Source organism: Sturnus vulgaris, chromosome 2, assembly GCF_052056855.1.
Source record: "Sturnus vulgaris isolate bStuVul1 chromosome 2, bStuVul1.hap1, whole genome shotgun sequence".
In the NCBI taxonomy this organism is placed as follows: Eukaryota; Metazoa; Chordata; class Aves; order Passeriformes; family Sturnidae; genus Sturnus; species Sturnus vulgaris.
This window is the reverse complement of record NC_142244.1, coordinates 29,586,858-29,599,332: the sequence shown is the minus strand read 5'-3', so window position 1 is coordinate 29,599,332 and position 12,475 is coordinate 29,586,858.

The following is a 12,475-nucleotide window of genomic DNA, read 5'->3' as shown; positions in this document are numbered from 1 at the left end:
TCTGTCCATTATTTTCTGACATCTCAGTTCTGATGTTTCTGCAGACAGAACTCTTGTAGGATTGGAAGCATTAAAATGGGGCTGTACATGGTCGGGGAGTGGATGGAATTTCACCTGTGGTGTGTGAAACCAAGAGTAGGTGAGACTTCCGAAGGGACTGCTGAAACTCCTGGATCTTGGGGCTTACTTGTGACAGACCAATGTGTTACAGAACCAGACCCTGTTTTATTTCTGGAAGAGTGTTGCAGAGATGTGCTCTACAGTTCAAAGGCAGAAGTAACTCACAGACAGGATAAATACCCGAAAAAGAGCAGGTAGTATCATGGTGGACTTTTCCAGCAATATGAAACAACAGTTCTAAACTTTGTGATTTGTTTCTCTCTTAATACGCTAACCTTGAAACCTGTAAATGACTTTTTCAATGCTAATTTTCTGATCTTGTTAACTGGCTAATGTGTTCCCATTTCTTAAGTAATCCCATGTTTCCTTCCTACATCCTGAAGCGTTTTGTGATCTAGTTCCAAAATGTTTCAGATCCTGCCATGCAGTTACCAGTTGTCAGTGCAGAAATGTGGTGTATTGGAAAATGGGACAGTGAGAAACAAGAATGCCTTGATACTAACTTCAACAGGAGCTATTTCAGAGATGGTTCAACTTCATATGTAAGGAAAAAACTCTCAAATTATGCAGTGGCTCCATTTGGGGTAACATAAAGTACAGAGGAGTGCAGTGACCTTGCAGTAATAGCTAGGCTGAGAATATTCTCATTTCTTTTTAGGAATTTTTTCTAATTTGAGGATACCCTTCTCTTTGCCTTCTTAATGCCTACCTTATATTTGCAAACAAAGTCCTCGAAGTGATGATTCCTGACATGAGTTGCCCATGTTTGTCTTTAGGAGCAAATCTTGGCTCTTAGACCCTCTCCTCTGCCTTTAGCACTAAAACAACAGGAGGAGTGCAGAGGAAATTTGAGTGCTTGTAGATGGCTGAACCAGAGCTCAGAACGTCAAATTGACATTTTAGGCCCATGAAGTTGCACAGATCTAAAGGGAATCATTATGTTGATGCACTGGAAGTGTGTCATCATAAAGTAGAGCTGTACTTCTCTTACTCAGCTGCATTAGGTGATCAAGACACCTAGAGTTGAATGTATGCACATTTTTCTCTGCACAAAGGTTGTGAGTTGCAGTTGCCCACCTTTAAAAAAAAATTAGGAGAAAGTCCAAGTGCTGCATTGAAGAAAGGCAGGGCCATCTCTTTGTCCTGGCCTGGGACTTACTGGTAGCCGCTCAAGGCTACTCTTAGAGTGGTAAAGGATTAATGTATCTTCAGAGTGTTGTCCAAGTGCCCTGTTTCTAATCCCTTCTTGACTCCATGGAAAAAGCAGGACCCGAATTCAGCACTGGTAAGTGACTTGTATATTATCCTAAATATTACCCTTTCACCAGAGTGTCAAAAGGCTGGCTGCCATTTTACACACCTCTGAAAACCATTGTGTTGGCAAATAAGTGATTTCATCAAGCTCTGTCTCTCCTCGTGTAAGGGAATGAGACAAACCAGTGTTATAGGGTCCTTGCCTGAGCTTGACTTGGACACTGATGAACAGGTGAGTTGGGAGGGCAAACAAACCCTTCATCTAGGTGATAGCTTAGCTGGGGGCAAGGGGTCACAGAGTGAGCCCAGCAGGTCAGCATGCCACCCTTTGTATCTGCAAGGACATGGATGTTTACTGCTGGTGAAAGGACATGTATGAAAAGCAAAGCATTGTTTTGTTTGGAGGTTGTCCCTGAAAGAGTAAATTTCAGCCTTAGGGTTTTGAAAATGGATAGGAAAATGCCATTGTGGAAAAATGTTTTTCAGTAATTCCTGGTGTTCCTGGCATCCCTAGTAAAAGTCAGTGTAACCTGTAACAAACATGCACAATATTGAGCAAACAATGTCCTTTTTGCCAGCCAATGTTACGTGGTTGCTCTAAAGCCTTGCTTTGCAAATGCTGTTTGTTGACTTGGGAGGGCAGCCTGTGGTTCTTCTGGAACAGCCATGTGATGGGTGTAGGTGACCTAACAGATTCTCCTTGTGAGCAGAGTAACACTGAACACATCTTCACCAAACTGGCATTTCATGGGAATGGGACAGAATATGGATGGGGACCTGGATGCTGGAAATCAGGGGCCTTGCATTTCCCTTAACAATAACCCTCTGCTTCAGACATGCTGGGTATTTCATGAAGGCTGGGGTAAATCTGTCCTTTTGAGATATCTTTTGCATCAGGTTAACAGGTCACTGAAAGTTTTGTACTTCCTTGGCAGAGGATCTCTCTGGGCCACTCAGGATAGGGCTTTGTTTCCCTGTGTATTATCCTGCTCTCCCTCAGAGGGCCCCAAACTCAACTCTTGCTCATGAAACCTCCCCACAGGCACTGTGGGGGCCTGGTGAAAGCACTGGCTGAACCCAGCACTTTGTTTCCGTTGTGAGTAGCACTGCTGAAAGGGCTTTGCTTGGAAGACATCCCTTGCATTTATATAACCAAACACCCTTTATAATCTAAATCGTACCCAAGTGGTTTGCAGCAGTGGTTTTTATCTTCCAATAAACACTGCAGTGTGTTTTCCAAAGTTGAGTTCCCTACTTACTCTCTTCAGGTATTTGGAGTTAAATTGCATCTTTTTGGGTTTTTTTCTTTCTTTAAAGCAGTCCTGAGATTCTACTGAGAGATATAATCTTAAAAGGCCTTGCAGAAAACCTCATGCAACTGGGCTCGTCAAAACACGTTTTGAAATGGTCCAGGAATGTCTGAAACTTTGTTGGTTTTTCACAACTTGAAAGCCCATCTGGCTGCCTTGCACTTTAAAAACCTGTTCAGAGATGACCCTTTGCCATGGTTTGTAGGGAAAGCCCACACTGTGGTGCCTGGCCACGGCTTGTTCCTAGTCCCATGCACAGCCTCCAAGAATCCTGTTTAGAAACACTTTGTAGTGCTTCTAGGAAAACAGATTTTGTTTGGTGTGCATGTGGAGGGGAGAAGTACGGCCTTGGGAGGCAAAAACTGCCCTTGACTGAATGCGGACAGCTGGCATACGCCAGGCATGTCGTGGCAGCAGGTATTTTCATTCTTGTGCTCAGAGGTCCCTACAGCTGTGGGCCAAGAGGAAGAAAACCACTGTGCAGCATGTCCAGGAGCATCTTGTTTGCTTCCACACCTCTTGATAGAGGGCTGTGGGCATGTTACATTTAAACTCTGCGTGAATAAGGTATCTGCTTTGGTTAATTGCTGTAAATATGGTCTGCATTAATAGTGGCTGGCAAAGCCCTGATGGGGTATATTCCTGCTCCTGTGATCCCCACTTCAAGCAGGACATTGTGGCTAGTGAATTCCCCACAGGGAAGAGGGCAAACACAGGGCCGTCGTGTTCCTGCAGCAAGAAGGAGCCCGATCTTGTGCTTGTTTATCTGCACAAAAATGCCATTTGCACAGGAGGGGATTAGCACGGCTTGTCTTCCAACAACAGCCTGGAAAAGGGCATGTGCAAGGGGGGTGGGTGTTAGTGTAATCGCAGCTGATGTTGCAGATGACTGGCCCATAAGAGCCTAAGAGCTGGCCTGGCTGCTGGTGAGGATGTCAAAAGGGCCTATCTCTGCATGGTCCAAGGGAGGCTCATGTGAGCTGCCTCTTTAGGAATGGGAAATGGCAGATGTCTTCGCCATTATACCAGCTGAGTTTTTGCATCCAAAAGGTAATTTCTCTTGGAGAAAGAGGTTCACCAGTGGCCAGTGGCTCCCTGCTTCTGCTCTGGGTTGTCACAGAAGCTTTGCTCCCACAGTCACAGATCTGCCCCTCCAAGGTGACTCCCTTTGAGAAGTGTATTGAAAATGGGTGGCAAAAGTGTCGCTTCTGTGTCACACTGCCAGTTACCTAAGTTTTTGGGGGATTCACATTATGAAAAAACCAACTCCAGAGTAATTCGTCAAACAAAACACCAGCTTCTGAACCAAGGTTGTCCTGACAGAGAACACCTTCCAACATCATTTGTGGTCTCCTGGCAAAAGGAAAATGCCAGGGGTGATCTGTGGCATCCATCATAGGCTCTGAGAGTGGCTTCTGTACCAGGTGAGTGAGAAGGAGACTTCCTCTTTAATGGCTTTTTCTGAATGCCACTCCCTCTTCAGACAGCTTTTCAACAAACATGCCTTCTACACCATTCCACACATCACAAGTGTCTAGTGAGGGTGTCTCACATGATGCTTTTTAAACCATCATGGTGTTGTCCCCAGATTTCTGTAGCCAAAGGCGAAGATTGATGATAATTTGACATGACAAAATGAGGCCATGGTCTGACATGACTAAATAGCAACAGTGGTATGACAAAGGGCCTTTGGATAGAGCAGAAAATATTTCATCACGTGTAAAGGTAACAGATGTTGCTCCTTCCATGGATAGGGATGTAGGAATATGGAAATATGCCCCACAAATAATTCTTTAACATTCATTAATGCACCAACAAACGAATCCTCCAGTGATACCTGGGATGGATGAGGAGGTTCATGGTTATCATGACCCAGTAAATCTTTAAGGTGATGGCTGGTTCATCACCAGTAAAAAAGCTTTTCATCCTTCCACAGGCTTTGCAGATGACTTTATGTTGGTTATAGTCTTAGTCCAGGAAACCACAGGAGTTGTGCATGGGTCTGCAGTAATTTTGCTCATTCGGTGCATTCATTCCTGAAGTCCAGAGTAATAGCCTGGCAACAGAAAGGCTGGAATGACGTTTGAAAAGGCTGTTCCAGTCATTTTTTGCTACTGTTCCAGGTGCCAGTATATTTTTCCCAAGCCTGCTTCCCAGAAACCTGGTATATCCTTGGATTTAACTAACCATTGCAGAAGCTGAGTTGCTGTTTCATGAGAAAACGTCAATTCTGGCACTGCTGGCTACAGATATAAAAACATCCTTCCTTGCCTGTGTTTTCTCCTTGTCATAATGTGCCTGAACATCCCAGATCTGAGAGTTTTCCATGTGACTGTTGAGGTATACATGGCAGCCAAGCCATTTCCTCCCCTCTTCTCTCCTTTCTTTTTACATGCTTTTTTCATATTTGTAAGTCCTATTGCTTCTGTCATGAACTTTTCTTCAGAATTCTCCAGAATGAATAAAGCTGAAAAAGTGTCTTCACAATATTTTATTCAGCAACAAATGTCTTCTTCATGCAAATTTCATTGGCAAACATTTCATAGTAAAACTTTTTCAAAGACATCCATTTTTTCAATTTCTTTTTAAGAAACGAAAGGTGTGCTTCTTTTATTCTTAAAGCAGCTCATGATGAAGGGGCTTTTAGAACCTTCAGAGAGTCTGGGGAGTTCACAACTGCAGGGCTGGTGTCTATCATGCTATAAAGCCTGTGATTATAATCCCTTTAAAGGACAGTAAGCAAAAATCTTGTGAGTTGTACAATATTTTCCCATCTCAGATTCTAAATGTTGGGGTGAAACAATCAGCAGTTGCTGCTTTGAATTTTTTAGTGGCAACGAAACAATGAGCTTATTGATCAAAGTGCTTCACAGCTTAGTTAAAAATTCTGTACTGATGGTCTGTGATTTTTTAGGTACATGTCCTTGACTCAAAATAGCTTTAAAAGCCATGGAAAATCTATCGTGTGACTTGTAAAATGTGGACATATTTAGATCAGCATCCACTAAGGGTAAGGTGCACTTTAGTGGTTGTTAAATTTGGTGTTAGAACATCCACAGAAAGCTTTTGTATTGGAAACAATAGTTCAGCTTCTAAAATTTGTGCCAGTTTTTACAGAGAATAAGAAACAATCATTTCCTTTCATGCCAGGCTTGCATTTGCCTTGTTTCTCAGTTGTAACCTCTCCTGTTCCTGCTCTACTTTCTTTGTTCACTCCAGCTAACGAGCTCCTGGCTTTTAACTTCCTAAGTTATTCTTCACATTATGGATGCCCAAATAGATGATGGTAACTTCCATTTCACGGCTGTGTTTCTCATAACCCCTTCTGCCTTTGTCTCTGAAGACAGTAGTGCTGTCCTTGTGAAAGCCAAGGGTTTGCACTGTTTTAGCAGAGTGATTCAGCTTTTCAGCACTACTGGCTTATCTTTACTCCCATTTGCCTCCACACAGTACCCCCTTCCCGTCTTCTTTCTTCTGCAGAAGGATTTTTCCATGGCCCCATGGTAGCCCTTTTTCCTTCCATTCCTCACACTTCTCTGGCAGCCAGCATAGGCATCCACTGTGCTAAGGAGTCCACTCTCATGGACGTTCTTTTCTACAAGGCTTGTTGGTCCAAGTTGTTGGTGGCCTTTCCTTCTGTCCTCACATCTTAGTGCCTTCTTGTCTTCCTCCTAGTGAGCCTAGAACACCTTCCCCCAGCACTCCATAGCTGTCCCTTCAGGACAGACAGCTGGTCTCTGCTCCAGGATGGCCCATTCAGGATGGATGTGGTAACCTCATTCAACACGTTTCCACCACCATCAGGAACTAATTTTGAGTGATGAACATCTCCCACTTATACCCTCTGTGGCACATGGTTCTCAGCCTCTGCCTGAAGTCTTCGTTTCTAAGGACTGCCATGAGCAAGAGGGCATTGTCTGTGAGGATCTGGAAACAGAGATGCACAGTCCTTACCTGGCAGCAGAGTGCTTAGCAGCCAGGGAGACAAGGGCCAGGCCCCTGCTGTGACAAGGGAAAACTTTAAAAGGTAGGAAGTGGCCTGTCTTTCCAGCTCTTAGATGGAAAAATACTTCAGATGTGGCAGCTAGAGCCACAAACAAGAAATGCTGCTGTTGTGCACTGCATGTGCATTAGATCTGTATAAATGGGGATTTGGGTTTGGATTTACTCTCTATGGTTACAAAGAAAAACATCTTCACTGTGTCAGGTAGAAGAAAGAACGTGGTGAATAACTGAGATGACTTCATGAGTAGTCATGGACTACTACAATTGAAGGAAACTATCTTTTACCACTTGTTATTTAGCAGATGGGCACAGCTGAAACTCGGCTCCACTAAAAACTTTATTGTTTCCCTGTCAAATCCTAAGAGGCTGAAATACCTCCCAGGAGACCACTAATCACTGCTGTCAATGGGTGTTGTTGGCAGCAAGAAGTGAACCTTAAAAGCTTTGGTGGTTCAGATTAGCATCAAAAAGGCTGAATGCTTCCTCTGGGTTCCAGGTCATGTTAAACGTTTAATAAAAATCCTGCATTAAGACTCAATATGAAAGGAAAGAGTGGGCAAGCTTACTGACTGCATCTGGCATGACCAGTCCCTTACCTAAAATTAGCTGAACTCCTGGTCTCCTGTGTCAGCATGCACTAGATCTTGGGCAGAGTCTGGCTGGTTCTTCAGGAGCTCGGACCTCTGCAGGCTTTTCTCAAGTGTGGAACCAGGCATGGCCTTTCACTGAAGCACCATCTAACCTTAGAGGGCATTTATTATTCCCTCACCAAAAACAGGGATCCATGAAAACCAAGTCTCCAATGGAAAATACAAGTGGAAACAAAATAAGAAGAAAACTGTGTGGTTCTTCTGGTCCCACCCACCCCATCTGCCCACCCTCCCACACTATTTTTTATATTATGGTAAATCAAACATGTCAACCTGTAGACAGCTCAGTCAAGGATGCCCTGTGTTCCCACTGGCAGAACCTGTGCTTTGCCATAAAGTATGGTTCTGCCCATCCAATCCCAGAGGGCTTTCTGATGTTTAATAAAAGCTGTGCATGTGTTCCTACCCTATGTGGGAGAAGGAGAAATCCACCTTTGTGCAATAATCCTTTGTGCTGGTTTTGGTTGGGGTAGAGTTAAGTTTCTTCACAGTGACTGGTATGGGGCTGTATTTTGAATTTGTGCTGTCCACAGGATTGATAATATGGAGATGTTCTTGTTATTGCTGAGCAGATCTTACACAGAGCCAAGGCCTTTTCTGCTTTTCATGCTGCCAGGTTGGGGAGGAGGCTGGGGGATCATGGGAGGTTGGGAGGAGATACCAGGACAGGTGACCCCAACTGACCAAAGGGATATTCAACACCCTATAACATCATGCTCAGTATGTAAAGCGGAGGGAAGAAAGGAATGAAGGACATTTGGAGCAATGGTCCCAACTGTTTGGAAAGGATCCCATCAAATATGAGGCCATTTGTCTCTGAGTCCCAAGACCAAATCTGTATGAACATCCTTGTTCGTCAGAGCCCGAGAGCTGCTTGGTGCCTCCTCCACCAGAAAGCTTTGTCACAGCCTCACTTGATTCCCACACACTCTGGCTACACACTGCGGCATAGGATCATCCTGCTGCTTTCTCAGAAGCTCTACCCTGGCTCTCTTTTCCTTGCCACAGTACCTAATTCATAACCTCATGTTTTCCCCTTGATGCTATCCCCCCGAAAAAACAATAATTAGAAAGCATGTGGGAAACCAACTTACAAAAGGTTGTCAGCCTTTCTCCCACATCCAACAGACTGACTGAGGGTTTTCTCCATCCAGCTGGTCCCCATCCAGCATTGCCACTGGCAGGATGCAAAAAGTCTTCACACAGAGAGTTTCTAACACCCTACAGATTGGCTTCATGGATGGAGCAGAAAGGATTAGGGAGAGTTGAAGCAGACCAACCTTTCTTCCAGTAGTGAGCACCAGCTCCGCTTTTACAGAGAGCTGCCAAATGGCAGCTTGAAGGAGGTCATGTCTCAAGCCCAAGCCCTCTGTGACTTTCTGACCTGGCCCCCTGTCAGGTGATCCTGGGATTAGCCTTACTTTGCATAAGAGACAGGCAGAATGAGCAGGGTGTTGCTAACAAACCAGTTTTCACAGGTGGGAGTGAGCTACAGTTCTAAGCATGGTGGAAACCACGCTGGAGCTGATCTTCCTGCCCTAGACAAGTTCAAAGTGGTATAGCTTCTGCTACAAGGGGATGTGCGTCACATGTCACTTTTCTTCACATGGTGCTTTTCTTCCACTATATTCTTGATCCCTCTGGTTTCCCACACTCTTTCCTATTTCTTTTTCCACCTGGGTCACTCCTAAGATCTTGGCAATAGTGGGGTCCACATCAACCATACAAAGATCATCTTTTGGAGAGACTGTTTCAAGTCTGGGAAGATGCAGAGCCTTGTACTACAAAGGAAGGTTTTTTAACTTGCTCTGGATTGAGAGGCCCTAACTGGGATCAAAATTTTCTGTGGTCCAAGTGAGTTACAAAGTTATCTTAAAGCAGTTCACAGAGCCATGGAAAATGGGCATTAAAGGGAATGTGATCCAGTTCATACTCATCCTCTGCTGCACCTAACTATTCCTGAATGGACAGTCTTCCAGGATGTATTGGGAGGAACAGAGTGAGCAGTGAGAACCGCCCTGAGGGCAGTTTTTTGTGTAAGAATAATCCACACATGTTCCCAGTTACCTTATCAAGGTAAGTTGTTATAATGGGGAACTTCTGTCAAGGGGAATAAAGAAAAGTTGAGAAGAGATTGTTTGGAAAGCATCAGAAAGCCAACAAGATGGTGTGGGAATAGCAAAGGATTGTTCAAGCCTTCAGAAAATCTCAGGAAAGTAGAAAAATGTCCAAGGTCCTGCTCCTGAGAGCTGGAGAAGAGAATAGAAACTCCTGATGGTCGAACAAGTGGCTGGTGTTTGCTGAGAGGCTTCACTGTGTGGGGCACTTAGCCCTGGTTCTTGTGGGTGGGTTCTCTGGATGGCTTCTTGTCAAAAGTCCAGTGCCCAACCTCATAGCCTGGAAATGGGCTGGGAAAGGCAGGATGGCTTTAATGAACCTTCAAATGTGTAAAACTTAATTTCCGCCCATGGACTAAGTGGGTATGTGAGAAGAAAATAATCCGTTGTTTAAACTCTCAAATAGAAAACTTTGTAAGAGGAAAATGTGAAGAAGCTTCCCTTTTATGAATGAATCGGACAAAACCGGTATTGCTTAAGTGTGGCAACATGCTTTTTTTAAGGGGGATGTTACAACTGCTAGCTGCCATATGCTGAGAAAGGAGAGAGTGCATGAAAGAGAGAAGGGTGGTGCTTCATGCTATTGGCAACATTACCCATTCTACAGCGGGGACTCAGAGCAGATTATGTAGATCAGGAAAGCCCAACAGGGAGCACTATGTGCAAGCCTGTGTGTACCTGACTGCCTCATCAAACGAGGCCCAGCACAGATCTCTCTCTACAGGTTCATTTGCAATGTGTGAAAAGAAAACTGTGTTTGCATAGGTAATTTAATTCTGGGACACATCTGTGGAGATTGCCTACAGGCCACAGTCAAGTCTCATGAGAGTTTCTAAGTGTGCTGGAGGATAATTTCTCAGCAGAGGATGTGTTCATCCCTGGTATCCCTTTTAGATTCATCATGATGGGTAGAGAAGTGGAACCAAGCAGTTGCAATGGACTTGAGCAAAGTCAGGACAATCATAGGTAGTCATATATGAATTTGGCTTTTCCAAGACACTAATTTTCCCCAAGATGAACCAAAAACCGAATGCAATTAATTCTAAAGAAGACTTGGGACAAATCTATTGAAATTTGACTGCAGTGTGAGTTGCTTAAGAAGAGCTTAGCAGATGACCAAAAGCCGCAGTTAAGTAGAGGCTATTTTCAATAGTTCTGTGTGACACCCTGGTTGGGCGTGAACCCTTGAGGATGGACAAAGCATAAGTGTTAAATGGGCTAAAACCCTGAGCCAGACCCCAGAAGAGAAGTGGTATTGCTAATGACTGGCAAGCGGGGGGGGGTCTCAGTCCACAAAATCAACTCCAAGCCCCCTTTTTTCAACAGTAAACTTGAAACAAGTATCCAACCGTTGTGTATGTCTTGGAGCATGACATGGGCCAGACCTCCAAAATGAGGTGCTGTGTCCCAGGTAATCACGACTCCCACAAAGGCTCCAGCAGCTGTAACATGTAAGTAGCTCCATGCAGGATGAACAAGGTGCTAAGAATGAAGAGCCAGGGCAGGAGTGAAGAGGCATAAGCGAGTGGTTTATCCTTCTTATCAGGCAGTGTTGTGATGGATACTGAACTCCTCCGGGGAGCTCTTGCAATCCAACTCTTCAACAGGATGTTTAAAAAAGAGCAAGGACTGAGAAAAGACATGGAAGATGGATGGTGAAAATTGCATCCTGCCTCCCCTGGCAGTTTAAAATGAGTTCAGCTTTTGCTTTCCCTTCCTAGGATCCAGCCTCGGGCTGAACCATGCTGCTGCTGGACTCATTATTCTCTAGCATGGGGTGATGTGTTCCCAACACGGGGTTACTGACCGCGCTTTAAGCACAGCAGGGCCCTTTGGCACAACAGGGGCCTCGTCCCTGCAGAGTTTGTAACACAATTCACCTTAACTATGGGCTTTCTGTTCACTTGTGCCTTTGCAGACCTCCATTCCTTCCTGCTTGGCAGCAAATCCTTCTGTAGTGCAGCAGGCACTTTCCTGCCTCCAGACAAAACACCCAGGCATTTTTCCCGGACTCCCCAACATCCTGGCTGCATGTTTTCTGACAATGCCAAGCGATACCCAGAAGGATGTCCCAGCTGTTGTAGGGCTGCAGAGCTCACTGAGCTGAAGTGTTCCCACTTCTGCTGGGTGAGGAATAAGAGGCGATGCATATCCACATATTTGTAACAGTTCATACCCCCACGGCTTCAATTTTTTAAATTATATCTTTATATATATATTTTTATTTTTTTTTATTTTTTTTTAGAGCAAAACCCAGGAGCAAAACTGAAGCACACACAAAGCAGCTATTTCTCATCACAGTTTACAAAGTGCTTAGTAATAAGCATGAATCAATGGGGCAACAGCAGTGCTCTCTGCTAGCTTTGGGAGGAGCCAAAAAAGGGCACTTCACTCCTGTTCCTGTGTGAACAGTCAGGGTCTCACTCCTCTTCCCTTACTTCCTGCTGAGAGATGTTTCTACTTATGGTCCTGGTTTTATGGAGGCAGAGACCAGATTGTTAGGTTCAGTCTAAGAGCCTGCATTTAAAAGAGATCATATTTCCAGAGATACTGAAACATGGGGACCTTTGTTACAGCCACTGTAAGCTGCAGATAATCTGCACCTCTGCAAACTGAAGGGCTGCTTTCAGTGCCAAAATTCAGAATTAATCCATGGTCTCCATCTTTTAAATCGCTGGACCTTGGTCTCCCAAGGCATTCCAAGGGGCTTTTTCATTCTACTTTGTACATGACAGTAACAAGGCTCCAACCTCCTTCACCTGCTCTGGATGTGACCTTTGGCCTCACTGAGCCTTCATCGCCCATCACTGGCCAGGCTAGAAAACACTTTCTGGAGAGTGGTATTGGACTCCTTGGGCAAGGTACGAGCCTCTGTTTTGCCTCAGAGGAGGATGGGAAAAGGTTGTCCTCTGTGACATCAGTCAAATCTAGTAAAGGGGAGTGGGAGCTGCTGCCAGAACCAGAGGGTGCAAACTGGATGCTTTTACCAGGCTTGGGAAGTAACACATTACTGTGTATT